The sequence below is a fragment of the Lycorma delicatula genome, chromosome 9 (genome assembly GCF_047948215.1).
Source record: "Lycorma delicatula isolate Av1 chromosome 9, ASM4794821v1, whole genome shotgun sequence".
In the NCBI taxonomy this organism is placed as follows: domain Eukaryota; kingdom Metazoa; phylum Arthropoda; class Insecta; order Hemiptera; family Fulgoridae; genus Lycorma; species Lycorma delicatula.
In genome coordinates, this window is record NC_134463.1 from 2,479,538 (window position 1) to 2,495,477 (window position 15,940).

Sequence of the window (15,940 nt, forward strand, 5' to 3'; positions counted from 1 at the left end):
CCAGGTTTTAGTACTGGTATAATAAATGCTTCTGACCAGCCGGGTGGGAAGACTTGTTCGGAGAATAAACCGTTGAAAATATTCAAAAGTTGTTGTAGTGCCGAATTAGGAAGGTGTGAAAGCATGGAAAGGCGAATGTTGTCCGGTCCAGGGGAAGTGTCCCGTGAATTTTTAAGTGCATGTAACAATTCTTTAAATACGAATGGAGTGTTTAATTCACCAACCGAATCACCAATGTTTAACGACAACACCTCCATTTGTATCTTGTACCGTTGAAAATCGTTATTATATGATGAGGTGAGAGACACCGAGCGGAAAGATTTTGCTAGACTATTTGCCACTTCCGAGGATGATGAAAGGAGTTCTCCTTCATCAATAAGACCAAGAATAGATTGTTTCGGTGATCCAAAGATTGCACGAATTTTCTTCCATACAGTAGACGTGGAAGTAGTGCGTGAGATAGTGCTCACGTATTTCGTCCATGAATTCCTCTTAGCGTCCAAGAATACTCGACGGCACACCGCTCTAGCCCTGCGGTATAAATTTAGATGTTCTGTTGTGGGCCTACGATTAAATTTACGTAGTGCCTGCCGTCGATTCCTAATAGCATTTTTGCATTCATCGTTCCACCATGGAACGAAAGGACGTCTAGGATTACCCGATGTTTGTGGGATATATCTGTTGGCATTCTTAAGTATCATGGACGTAAAAGAAGAATATTGGTCGAGGATGTTCGCTCCATCGTCATACTGAGATTGGAATGCTTTACAGTATCCGTTCCAATCTGCCTTTTCAACAATCCATCTCCGTGGCATTCTTTTAATCTCGCAGTCTACACCGAAACTAATAATAATTGGTCTATGATCACTGCCGTGATAGTCATCACAAATCGACCTATTAAAATGAGGGAGTACATTCGGTGAGCATATGGAAAGATCAAGGTTAGATACAGCACCAGTTGATAAGGACATAAATGTGTGTGATCCATTATTCAGTAGGCAAAGGTCAAAATCTTGTCTCAATCTGTTTATCATATTTCCTCGAGTGGAGCAGAAGGTTGAGCCCCAGGAAATATGATGGGCATTGAAGTCTCCTACTATTAACGATGGAGATGGTATTTGTGTAAGGAGATTTGAGACATCTAAAGCACTGAACACAGTGTTCGGTGAGAGATACAGATTGCAGATATGCAATTTGAAGGGAATAGTGACCTTTACTGCAATAGCAGGAATGACAGTGGTTAGTTGAATTCTTGTAGCTGACACCCCATTCTTCATGAAAATCGCTACTCCACCACTGTCCCTACTGTCTACTAGGCAGTCGTATCTCTCGCAGAAGTATCCTCTAAGTGTAATTCGGTCATGTTGTAGAAGGTGAGTTTCCTGGAAACACATGATTAGTGGATCATGTGTGTGCGCCAGCACTCTAATATCCTCAATGCGGGACCGAATACCTCTAACATTCCAATGAATAATGTTCATAAGTGTAAAAAACAAATAAAAAAATAAATTTCGGAAACTATATAAAAATTAATTGTACGTGATTCGGTTTTTCTTTTTTGTATTTTTTATTTTAAAGAACTCCGATGCCCTAGGGTCGGGTGGTTCTTCAACCATATCCTCCAGTAAATGAGGTGATGGTGGAGGAGATTTATTTGAATGGGATGCTGTAGTTGACATCCCAGAAGAGATAGTTATGTGGGTTCCCTTTATGGGGAGCTTATTAGGTGGCTTACTGCCAGCTGTGATAGTCGCTATTCGTGGCGGTACGACTTTGGGAATAGGAACTTTCGTATGTATCATACTGTTTGATTCACTAGCTGCGACGGAGGACTTTTTATTCATTTTTGTCAGCTCTGAGATAGTGGCTGTAAGTGAAGCTACTTGATCAGATAGCATCTGAACAAGTTTTTTAAGCTCATCGCACTGCTGATTATTAGCATTTGTAGGAATTTGTTTAGTTGTAGCGGTGGCAAAAGATACGTCTGGTTTAACCAGGTTCCGTGAGTTGTTTATCTTTTTATATTCTCTACGTGCAGCCGGAAAAGATAGTTTTTGCTCCGTACAGATTTTGAGAATTGCCTTTTCTTCTTTAAAAGTTGGGCAATCTCGGGAGCGGGCTGTATGTGGACCACTGCAGTTTGCACATTTTTCACTTTTTTTGCAGTTAGTGTCGTTGTGACCTTCTTTACCACATCGAGCACAGATCTCAGTTTTCGTGCAAGATGTTGTAGTATGACCAAAACCTTGGCATCTGAAACATCGCCGTGGGTTGGGTATGAATGGTCGTACCCGAACCGAGAGGTAACCCACTTTAATCTTTTCTGGTGGAACAGGGAGATTGAATGTTAATATAAGAGACGGTGTCGGTTCTTCTGTTCCGTTCTGCCGTCTCATTATACGTTTCACCTCAACAACATCTTGGTGGCAAAGCTCATCGACTATTTCCGAGATATCTATATCCAGAAGGTCTCTACAAAAAATTACACCCCTGCTCGTATTTAAAGTTTTGTGGCTTTCAGCACTTATATTTATACCACCCATATTACGGAGACGTAGGATTGATCGACTCTGTTCGTCGTTGAATGTTTCAACCAGAATCGATCCGTCGCGTAATTTCCTGATGTTCTTTGGGGAGCCACTTGCACCTGTTAGAGTTTTATTTATAAGGAAAGGTGAAACCTTTTGGAGGGAGCCACCTTCCTGACTATTTCGGAGAACAATGAATCGAATATTTTTAGTGTTCAAGTCTAAAGATTTGTAGTTCTCTTCCATAGGACTTTTATCCTCGTCAGACAAAGCTGACCGAGGTCTTTTCGCAAGACATAATTTGGTGGTTTTTTCAGATGGACCACCAACCATCATTGTGTTTATTGTTGGAACTGAAATTTTGGTCCCACGAGTACCGGCGAAAAATGGACCACTCCAGCAGAGCGCACGCGTACTGGAGCTAGAGCTAAGTACAACTGGGTTCGCCCTGGTGCCCAGAGGACATCGTTCAAGACTCACTACGTAGAGCCATTCACCCATCGGCACGATTTGTTCCCACCTTGGGTTACGGTTGCGTTTCGTAAGATGTCGCAACACCACCGAGTGTTAATGTAAGAAATATCAGTGTAGGATGTTGTTGTGTAATTGTGTAAGTGTGCATGTTGTAATTTATGTAGTGTTCTTGGTGTAGTATATGTGTATAATGTAAAGTGTTCTGCAGCTCACTGTATAGTGGGAAGAATAGCTGCAGAGGCTAGGCCCGTGGGGACGCCAACCCCCAAAGTCTTAAAGAATAAGACTCCCCGTCGGGGAACCTCCGGTAACTACCGTTTAGATAATTCTTCAAAGGATGAATGAGGATGATATGTATGAGTGTAAATGAAGTGTAGTTTTGTACATTCTCAGTTCGACCATTTCTGAGATGTGTGGTTAATTGAAACCCAACCACCAAAGAACACTATCCAGTATCCACGATCTAGTATTCAAATCCGTGTAAAAATAACTGGCTTTACTAGTTCTTGAACGCTGAAACTCTCGACTTCCAAATCAGCTGATTTGGGAAGACGCGTTAACCACTAGACCAACCCGGTGGGTTCCTGGACATCTTCTGCCAACTTCATGCATCGTGGACAACGCGTGCCACTATCATTCGGTCTAAACCATAGTTCCAATGATGTTCTCCTGGGGTAATCACGCCGAATTCTCCCCAGCATGCTTCTCTATGTTGCAGGAACCGATCGCACGCGAACACCGTGTGTTCCGGGATGTCATCCTCCCCGCAGTAATCGCAATCCGCGGAGGGTCTCAGCGTCCACGCGCACAACTATGCCTTGAAACATCCGTGACCACTAAGTAACTGGGTCAACTCGTACCCTAGTCCCCCATGTTTTCGTCATAGCCGTCTCTGGCGGTTCGGAATCAGTTTGTAGTTCCATCTGCCTTTCGTCAACTTATCACATCTCTCCTGCGATGCCTCCAATGCGGAGGTAAGGTAAATGCTACCTTACCCACTTCACTGTATATTTCCTCCCTCTTCCAAACGAGGAGATCCAGGAGCGCAAGTCCGACCAATACGCCGGTGGCATCGCCTGAGATGGTCCTGTATCCGCAGAATGGTGTCATATCGACCATCCCTGAGATGTATGGTTAATTGAAACCCAACCACCAAAGAACACCGGTATCCACGATCTAGTATTCAAATCCGTCTAAAAATAACTGACTAGTTTTACACGGATTTGAATACTAGATCGTGGATACCGGTGTTCTTTGGTGGTTGGGTTTCAATTAACCACACATCTCAGGAATGGTCGAACTGAAACTGTACAAGGCCACACTTCATTTACTCCCATACATATCATCCTCTGTATTATCTCAAAGGTAATTACCGGAGGCTAAACAGAAAAAAAGAAAGGAAAGTCTTGCGATCTCTGAGTACAAGTCGTGAACCCTCTGGCTCCAGTTTGTATTGATTCGGAGGACTTTCATTTCTTATTTTTATGGTAATATTTACTAACAGTCCTGTGGCTGGTAGTTTCACAGGCTGCGCATCTTTACTCTCGGACCTTTATGGTCGCCTTCCCATAGTCGCCGAGAGGTCAGACCCCTTGCATTTAGGAGACAAGATGGCCTGTATCCCAGCATCTTGCTGGATTCTAGCTCCCTTCTGGCGACACGGCAGCTGATCCACCCGATTTGGACCCTACTCATACTGTGGAGCTTACGAACAGCAGCCATATGGTCGCCTTCTGGGTACTGCCAAAAGCCGGCCTAAGGGACTAACCGACACCGAGGTTTTGTCCCCTAGGGCACGCAAGACCCCCTTTTGCACATCTCGGCATCTAAGTCCTTCATGTGGACGAAATACTTCTTATCAATCTTTCCTCAAAAGGTCACATCAGCACCCGCAACCTTTTTCTTTATCATTTCGCGTAGCGACTCGGCAGCGTTGCCCGCGCTTTTGTACTTCGTCGATCCTGCCCTTCCTTATACTGATCTCAGGTGTCGGGCGAAAGACTTCCCGCTATACTTGATAAGTCTTAGAGGCGTCTTGCAAGGTGGGCTTTCTAGATTTGTTGGGTCTGCCTCTATCCAGCCCCTCGACAAAAACCACGAACTTCTTGTCCGATGGACTTGCCAGGTATTCTACGAGGCGACGAACACAAAGCCCGATCTTGTCCGATAGAACTCAGACACCAAGTCTGGCCGTGTCCAACATCTCCATTATTTTGAGAGCTGTATCTGCACTTCCCTGATGCCCAGTTCTTCGCCCCCCTTGAAGTCTATAAAGACCACAAAGGTCTTGACACAGTGTAACCTCCACTGCATTGCCTGCAACGAACACAGCGGCTGGTCTGTCTATAAGGTCCTGACCCGGTTTCACCCAGCCCCCTCGAGTGGCCAAAGCCAGAAAATCCTGGTGAAGGCCTTCTGCACGTAGATATCCTTTGTGCTGGTCGCCAGGTCAATAACAAAGTAAATAAATGCAGAAATTCCTGCCTAAAAAATTGAGGACCTACCTGATGACAACAGGGTGTGTCTGCAGATTGTGGATAGGGGCCTCTAATATGATGGTCAGCTGCAATAAAGGGAAAACCTGACTGAACAGTTGTGGACAGGCAATGGCAATGTCTAAGGCATGAAGGAGTACTGCAGATGAGCAGTGTACCTATAAATACAATACGCCAAAAAGGACGCTGTGACAGGGCAAGTATCAGCCACCTGTAAATAAACAAATTCCTCATGCATAGCATGATATGTTTGTATCAATTTAACCATTAATAATTAAATGTGAAAAAATAATAGTAAAAACTACAGATAATTTGCTTCAAAAGATATGCATCTATTTATAAGTAAAGAATTAAAGTTTTTAGAAGTCACAAAAATATAAAAATTGGGCAGACTCAGAAATGGGTCAATTTTTTTTTTCATTTTAATTAGGTAATGACAGAGGAATATGTGATCTTAGGAAAAGAAATTAATTTATCTGGCCAAACTGAATAACTATCTACAGTAGGAACATTTTATTTTAAATATGTACAAAATTGTCACAATATGCTACTCAGCAGGGAATATCAATGCTTAATAAGAAAGAATTATGCTAAACAATAGTGACAAATTTATAAAAAAAAAAAAACATAAAAAAATTATAGACAAATGCAAAATTTTAGATTAATTTTAAATATAAAAATAACAATTTTTTTTTCTGAATTTTTTAAAATTTTCTGTTTAGAAATTTATAACTTTACTAAATGAAAATGGTACCTCATAAGCAATTTCTGCTGAATGGTAAGAAATTTTTAATTTTTTGTGAGATAACTTTTAAAGTAACGGTCAATTAGTTTGTAGTTTGTCTACAAAAAGAAGAAACTATATTCTTTTCTTTAAAACATATAGATAAGATTTTAATGGTTGTGCTGTCATATATTTCTTCCTAAAACATAACATCCTTCGAGCTATTTCATAAAGAAAAAAAATATTTTTCAGATATAAAAGTGGTTGTTTGTTTGTTTTAATGAAATGTAGGTTGTGTAGATTTATAATAGCAAATAAATATTTAAAAGGATTTAGAAAATTTTCTGTTATTATTTAAAAGTTATTCACTGGATAAAACTAACTTTAAATATGGATAAAACACTAATGCATTCTGCTTCTCAGTATAAGTAATATTGCCACTTGCATTGGTAGAATTCCCTTTAATGATAACTGTAATATTTCCGATACTTATAAAGTGAAATTTTTGGGTTTTTCATGTCAAATTCTCTTGATGATCAAATAACTGATTTAATTTGCAACAAAATCAAACTGAACTGTTTTCTAAATTAAAATATCTTAATATAATAATTTTTTTTTCTTTTTTATGTTTATATACATTTCATCCAATGCATACATGCAATTTCAAGACACATAAAAATCAGTAATGCATGCCAATGTAAACTTTACAATAGTATAACATTCCGTTAATTAAATTTCTATGGTAATCCCAAAATCCTGGTTTAGATATATTTTTTTTATTAAAACTGTATTCTTTTTTTGTGTAAATATTTATTAATTAAATAATTCTGAAATGAAACAGTTTGATTGGGTAATAGACAAAAAAGTAAAAATCATTTGATTTTATAGTTAATATTTAACCCTTGCTCTCAAGTGCTATGGCCTTCATACCGGCATTTTCTTCTCTACTCAATTATCAATCCCTCATAATTTTAAATAACAGCTTATCTTATTTCCAATTGTAGCCTTTTACAGCTTTATCTTATTATTCTTCCAAATGTCTTCCAGAAGAAGAAACTGTGGAATTATTTATACAAAGGTTCCTTCTACATGAATAAAAATAAATAAGAAAATTATGGTTGTGTTTTTGCAAAATATATCTAATATATTTGATTTAAATTTTACATTATCAAATATGGTAATACTGAATTAACACAAAATATTTTATAACTTTCAATATGCAATTGCTTTTTACATGCATTTGATTCAGTACATAATATTAAACATGTATAGTAGTATTAGCTGAGCCATTAAGGGGACTAACTTCAAAGTATAAACTAAAGCCCTTTTTGAAAGGTTACCACTAGCAATTCACTGATTTTTTTTTTTTCTGAAAAAAATTTCTATTTATTTACATAAAAAGTATGAGAAGGTAACTTAAATAAATCTTCATAATTGCATGAAGATATATTTGCTTTCATTATATGAAATACAAATGTGATTACTTATGACTATTTTTATTCTATAACATTGCAATTACTATGTTGGTATATTACATCTTTAATAAATGAATGCATACAATTAAGATTGTTGTTTTTTAAATACAAAATAAGATTTTGTAACATTTGCAGTAATGTTTTTCAAGAAGATAAGATAAGATTTTGTAACATTTGCAGTAATGTTTTTCAAGAAGATAGGTGGTTTTGTTGTAGATTTTTTTTTTTTTTTTTTTTTTGGTTTTCCAGACTATTGGTGTCAATGTAAACTTAAAGCAAGTGCAAGTATCAGGAGATGAAGTGTTGAATTACTTATATGATTCAACTGGGCTTGGCTTGTATGGAGATTAGTAACAAAATGTTGGATTTATTTTCAATAAGATTGTTTCAGGTGCTTCACACTTAAAGTTCTCACAGAATAATTTGCCAGATCTACTAAAGATGTTACTCTGATAACAAAAAGGCAGATGATTTTCCAACACAAAGAAGCAATTCTACTCTTTTCTCTAACAGTTAGATGCAAATTTTTGAATAAGTAGAATAGGCGTGGCAGATCTATTAACTGCCCTCTAAGGTCATGTGATTGACTCAACACCTCTGGACTACTACCTGTAGGGTCATTTGTATTAATTAATATATGAACAAAAATGTAATACAATAGAAGGATTAGCTATTAGAATTCTTAGTGTGGTACAACTAAAACAATACAACTCTGTTGAAATACAGTAAGCAAACAAAAATACTGTTCATCAGGCAGTGCTGTATTCACTATGGCAGAGAACATTTTCAGCAGTTTATTTGTTTGCAAGTTGGTTTTATTGTTTATCTATTATTTTAATGAAATACTTAATTCTTTTGTTTTGTAAAATTGAAAAACTTGTTTCATTCAATACCTACTTAAAATCTGCCACATTTTATTTTTAATAAACTTCAAAATTCTTACATTTGTATTTAATTTCTGTGGTCTTTATTTAACCATTTTATTCAGAATCAATTTCTCTACAAGTTCTGTTAATACTTTTTTGTGTTTATTAACCAATTAACAAAGTTATTTTACACCAAACATAAAACAGGTGCTTTTTTGACCTCGATCTTTTGTCTTTTACCCCAGATTTATATATTAAATATGTTTGACCTATTTAAAATGAAATACAATTTTATAGTAAATTTAATAGCAATGTCTTTTATTTATAATATCATATGAAACAAACCTATCAATAAGCCTGATTATGAATTATATCTGTCAATACTATTATCTAATCAAATAGATTTTTAATTAGACTGATAATTAACCTTAAAAAATCAACTGACACAAGTATAACATTGTCACTAATAAAAAATTTATTTATATAACATAAAAATAAGAAAAACTAATTAATTTTTGAAGACTGAAAACATTTTCAGTATTTTCTTACAACTATAGCGTACAGATTTAACAATTCCTGCTGTAAGGATTCCTTTTAAAGCTTGAGACATACCTGATTCCACACAATATCTTTAATAGAATTTTCAATAATAACATCAATGTCTGCATCAAGTGAAACAGCTCTTAGAACATCTTCAGTGTCCTGTCGTTGACCACTGGCTTGTTCATTCCAATATTGAACAATTGATCTCTGAGGTGTTCTTGGTAACTGATTTAAATGATGCAAAAATGCAACAGGACTAGTATCTTGTCTACAAATTTTAGTTGAACCATCATTTTGCATATCAACAAATTCATGTAACGCTTTAATAGTTGGTTTATATAATTGATGAAATATATCAACTTGTGGTTCTACAATATTGTTAACTTTATTTTTATCTTCACCAAACACAGTTCTAAAATTACCAGAGTATGATAAATTTGTAATTGTTCTATATAATTCCTTTTCTGTAAATGTGTCAGGTAATAATAATAATGCAGTGTGAACAGCATTGTAAAGATTTTGATTTAAAGCTAATTTTAATGCAGAATCAGTCGATGGTATAATCACTCTCACTGGTTTATGCAAACGTTCAGCAATATATAACTCATTCCAGACTAATAAATCGGTTATTAAATCTTTATTTGATATTATACCATATTTAATTGAAACATTTTCCTCCAGGATAGGTATCAAAGTATTGTAATAAACTTTTGCACTACAATTTTCTTGTAAATTAGCTAAAACTTAATGACCAAAATATTTAAGTGAAGAATAATGACTCGGATTCATTGATATATTTTGTGCATAAAAATCAATAGTATTTTTAACAACAAATACTATATCTATCAATGGATTATTTGTTAATTTACCAGCTTGTTTAAAAACTCCAAAACCATATACAAAACAAACGTAAAATGTTCATATGGGAATTTGGAAAGTATTTTTTGATAAATTGTTGGTAAAGATGCCAAACCTTTATTTAATAATGTCATTGTAATAATTTAATAAAATTTTGTTGAGACAAAATTTGGATTTTTTCAACAAAAATAATTATCCACTCCAATTGTTCAAATATTTCACAATCTATTAAAAAATACACATCAGATTTCTATTATTTTTTTAATATTCTATTAATCATTTATACATCATAATCAAATTTACTTAAACATTTGAATGTTTTTTGGACATTAAAAATAATTATGATAATATTGTGTAATAAAAAACATTACTGTACTTTTTTTATCGCTGATTAAATAACCAAATATATAAATGTTTTATTTCATAAAATATTTACCTCAATTAAATTAAATATTAGCAATACTACTCTGATAACTCATCTGCATCATCATTTTCCGATTTATTACCTGAAAATAAAAAAAAGTTCATAAATAAAAAAGTAAATCTTTATTCAGATAAATACATAGTAGAACATGTGGTAATAAAAGCCTGAAATCCAAGGTTTTATCACATAAGAATAATATTAAATCAACTAAGTTTGGTTTAGAAAAATTGTTGTCCAGGAACTTTTCCAGTATTTTGAAGCAGATGTCCAATAATAATCTTTTGCTATTAAAATGCTATACACAATAAAATCAAACAAGGAGCTTCAAAAATTTATAAGAAACCAAATTGAAGCCAAGTTTGTAAAAACTTGATGTTATTTTCATATATTCAGTAAAAATTTTGAATTGTGCAGGGTTAAATTAAAATGGCAGATACAAGCAAGCACCCAACTGAAGAACCAATGCATTAACAAGTGCTTTCATTCATTGTTTCAGCAAGGAAATTCCACCAGTAATAACATTAAAGTGGGGAAAAACTTTTCCACCAGATCATCCTCCATTTGAAATGATCTAGATATCTTTCCAGTCAATCCAATTGCTCTGATATTGTAGAAGAATCCTGTTTATGATTTCTTAAGTCAACTTGGAAAAGGTTTTAGGAGTTAAATATTTTATACTCAACACTCCAGAAATAATAAAATAATTTTTTAGATCTAAATTTTTTAAGCCTGCACATGTTAATGACCATTCTGACCAGGGATAATTTAAAGTAAAAACTGTTACAAAGCTCTTTTAAATTGTTTTCCCAATCATCAATTACACAAAACAGTTTTCTTCTTCCAAAAAGTGTGCCATTCATCTGAATAATAGACCTTCAATCAGTTCTGTATTTTTTTGTAAAGTAAATTCCCACTTTAATGTGGAAAATACATGTAATATCTGAAAAGCACCTAATAGGACCACATTTCTTTAAGTTAGTGTTGACAGCTTTTTATATCTTAACATGCTAGAAAACTGTTTTATCCCTCAGCTTCAATACACTGGTATGGAATTAACTGCAAAATGGAACTCCAACTCTTTATAAAAAATAAGTTTTTGGCTACAGTGTACAAACACCACAGCCACAATTCCCCTTTCCACGTAAAGAAATGAATATGGGTTACAACTATAATACTAATTTATTCATTGGTTCTTTTTTTTAAATTTATTAGGATTATTGCACAGAAGAAGAGTGAACTTGTTTATATATGTGAGGTGCAACAGTAAACATTTTTAATAAATATAAGAATCCATTATTTACAACAGAATTATCAGGAAAAGACTGAGAGCTTTTTGGGATATCATATTGTCCCAGTTTAGTAAATATTGTAAACGTATGAGGGTAAAACTTTTGCAGAAGAGAATTTTCACTCTACTTTAGGGAAATTTCATGCGTTGAGGATTGGCAATCTTTGGCCTGCGCACCTGCCTACAGACAACAGATGTCAAACCAAAAGAAAAGCCAAATCAAGGTCAGTCACTTCACTGCTCACATCAGTGTCATTACTGTTGTTTTGGCGTTTTAGCCAATTTCATTGTGCACCTATTTCATATTTAAGTTGTTGTGGTGTGTGCGTGCACAATGTCAAAATGAAAATGTCATTACAGAAAAGCATATTCTAAAGAATGGAATTTTATAAAAAGGAGGAGAAATGAAGAAGAGGCGTATTGTTCTTTCAGCAACAGCTTTATTTCAGTAAGTCATGGTGGTAGAGCTGATTTGTTAGACCACTTAAAAACAAACATAAAAGTAGTAGTAGTAGTAGTAGTAACAGCTTGCATGGCGTGACTTCTAAGCCGATTGAAATTTTTTTGTGAAAAAGGGATTCCAAAGAAGATATAATGGTAGCTACTGCTGAGCTTACAACAGCTTGCTTACCATGTTGTGAAACACCATCACTCTTTCAAATCAGATGATTGTTCAAATAAGTTAAATCTGACAATTTATCCCGACTCTAAGATTGCAGCAAAACAATCTACAGCACACACTAAAGCTACTGCAGTTATCAATAACGTGCTTTCTCCACATTCAGTTAGTACTTGCGTTTCAGAATTAGAAAAAATTCCATATTATGGGGTTTCAACCGATGCTAGCAGCAACCATATAGCACAAAAAATATTAAGGAAAAATAATAAAGATTTCATCAGTGAAAGATAACACTTCAGATACCATAACAAGTTACTTCTTAACATGCCTAAGAGCATAAACCTTAAGTAAACTTCCCCCCTTTAGACAGGTGTTCATCATTTTGTGGTGTTAATACAAACACTAATTTTGGAGGTGCGAACTACAACGGGATAAACAACATTCTCCACAAACTTCAAGGTAATTTAGGGAAAGACATAGAGGGGATTGGGTGCCCTGCACACATACTATGCAGCACAGTTTCTCATGCAGCTGATATCCTTGTTGTGGTTGTTAAAACAATATTTGTCAATCTCTTCAACTATTTCTATATTTACACAATCAGAACTGAAGAGTTTAAAAGTTTGTTGATATAACTTACAAACAGTTGCTTTACCACATAAGAACAAGATGGGTATCGCTTATGCCTGCAGCTGAATGCATTTTAAGTTTGTGGTAAGCTTTGAAGGCGTACTTCCTCAGTCAGGAAAAATCTCCTAAGATACTCCTAGATTTTTTCTTAACCACACTGAATGAGGCCTATCTATAGTTACTCCACAACCAGCTGTCTTTGATTCATTGAAAAATAAAAACAATTGAATCTTCAAATATTTCAGTTATTGAGATTAAATCAATCTTCAACAAAACTTTGAAGGCTCTTAAACAACGAGAAGAATCTCTCATTATCAGGTTTAAACTAAGTAAATAATTGCTAAAGAGAAAGAAAGTGATAAGGAAAAGTTTACCAGACAGTTTATGGTTACTTGGATAAGTAGAGCGAGTCCCTTCAGCAATTATCCACCTTTGACTAGATGATGCTAAAGGCAATCCCTGATTGGAATCAAATAGAAAATACTCTGGCTATTTTACCTCAAAGAACATTTCCTTCCCAGAAAGTAAGGTTTTTGATCAGTTTCTTTGTCTAAAGAGCACGATTACAATTTTATTGGTCAAATGTATGACAAAAAAGAGCATAAATGAAAGAATTTAAATTCAAGTGAAAAGCGGATTGGTGCTTTGAGAATATGGATAAACCCAGCAGGTTGGTCTAGTGAACATTTCAACGCAAATCAGCTGATTTCAAAGTCAAGAATTCTAAGGTTCAAATCCAGGTAAAGGCAGTTACTTTTAAATAGATTTGAATACTAGATCGTAGATACCGGTGTTCTTTAATGATTGGGTTTCAATTAACCACAGATCTCAAGAATGGTTGACCTGAAACTGTACAAGACTACACTTCATTTACATTCATACATAACATGATTCCCTAAAACTAACTAATGAAACCACGGATCTCGCACCTAGTCTAAATTTGACAACACCGTTTGTGACTGCGAATGCCTCAGAAAACGAACGAGTTGTAAGTCAAATCAGTACTACACTCATACCAATCAAAATGATATATTACGCAACATAGGAATTCAGACCTAAACCCAAAAAGTTAACCAAATTAGGTCACCTAACAAGAGGAACGTAACCTCATTCCGGTCCGCGCAGGAGCGGACCGCGTAGGGAGTGCGGGGACAAACCCCGCACTCCCTACTCCCGGTCCATTATTAAATCTCACGTGGCAACACAAAGTCACAATCAGGGACCGCCACCGGCAGGACGAAGCCACGCCCCCGGTCGCACGGGCTACCATACCCCGGCAGGGCAGCCACAAATTGAATCATAAACGATACCAATATAACCGTAGCACAATGCCAATGGGCCTATCTCCAAACAACCCAATGTCTAGGCCAGAACCCTAGCCATCCAGTATCCTACCATGATCAAATACTTCGATTAAACTCCCTCTGCAGACCTACACACCGCAAGGGCGCGAAGAAAGCCAGCCATTACAGACCACTCCTCGTGGATCATCCAGTTAATACGGAGATCCAGAAAGGAATCTATTCTCTCAAGTTCCCTAACAGCTTGTGAACGTTCGACCTCGTAACGAGGAAAAACATAGAGGGTGTATCACTGTATCATCAGTCCCACAATCCGGGCATTTACTCGAATCCACCAAATCCAAAGGCATAGTGCCTTTCAGGCAAGAGAATCTGTGTGATATACCAATTGGGGAAACCTATCTAATCGCACCTAAATCAGACACTATAGGAAATATACTATGCGTGTAGCAACCTGTGCGAAATTCGTCCCACCTGATCTGCCAAGATGCAACGCCCCGGTCTTCAATCTCCTGCTTTCATTCTGATGTCAAAATGTTATTTACACTGCTTTAATTTTTTAACCTAATTTTCAAAGAATGATAGTTCAATATCATGGTTTAATTTATTACAACAGCAACATGGCAAGATTCTTTTTGAAGTAGGCATATAATGTTGTCTAACATGAAAATAGTTCTGTAGGTGGACTGACGCAAGCAAATTTTATTTTTTTTGGATACATTTTTTACGCAAAGAACAGCATTACTGTATAGATAGATGCAAGGTTCTTACATTTTTTTGAATCCTTTTTATATTACTAAATATTGTCTATATGATTAATAATTGTTGGGAACAAACAAAGATCTGAAAGCCAATTTTTTTATCCTGAAAACTCATTGTAACTTTTTCAAGTAAAATTGCATTTTAGATTGGTAGTTTGTATATATGTAGTATATATATATATATATATATATATATATAGCTAAGAGCATACACTAGGTGGTACATTTCAAATGGTGATAGTTGGCAAACTATGCACATGAACATATATTATTTAGCGTATTTTAGGGTTAATAAAAAATGAACAAAACAGTGTAGTGTTTTTTCAAATTTTAATGTATGTACAATAGTCATTGATGACCTTGAATGAACACACTGATGGTATGTAATGACAGGGGGAGATCGATCAATTGAGTAATGGCCACCTTGCAGGAGAAAGCTATGTGTGTTTCATGAAAGCGGATCTGTTAGTACATTTTTTGAGGATGTTTTCACTTAGGATGCAATTGTGACTGTTAAATCTAGGCATTAACAGTTTAAGTATACAGGAAGTGTAGTTCATAAAAAAGTGCTGGAAGACCTTCCTTCTCTGAGGAAGTTTTGCAGAGAGTAACAGAAAATTTTCAGAGAAGTCCAGGTAAATAGACTTGTGTGAGTTTAGAACTGGAATGCTGCAATCGACAATTGTGAAGGTTCTGCACAAGAGCCTAAAACTTCATGCATACAAAAATTCAGTTGGTGCGTACAACTGGAGAAGACAATAAACCACAGAGTTACAATATTTCATAGACATTTTTAATAAAATGAATGAAGATAATGCGTTTTTAGAAAAAAATAATCTTCTTTGACAAAGCTACCTTTCATGTTTTTGATCATGTTAACCATCATAATTGTCAGATTTAAGGTAGTGAGAACCTGCATGCAGTTTGACAAACACAATGTGATAGCCTGAAAAA

General features: G+C 35.4%; 1 protein-coding gene and 1 pseudogene across 1 annotated transcript in view; both read right to left on the reverse strand.

Annotated features, from left to right (window-relative positions):
* Positions 1–9,028: 9,028 nt before the first annotated feature.
* Positions 9,029–14,575, reverse strand: LOC142330380 (phosphatidate cytidylyltransferase, mitochondrial-like; annotated as a pseudogene).
* The window catches only part of LOC142329927 (coiled-coil domain-containing protein 137-like), a 45,278-nt gene continuing 39,631 nt past the window's right edge, over positions 10,294–15,940 (reverse strand). Inside the window, exon 7 of the mRNA XM_075374887.1 lies at positions 10,294–10,469. The gene's annotated coding sequence lies outside the window, so the exon portion shown is untranslated. The remainder of the gene's footprint in view (positions 10,470–15,940) is intronic.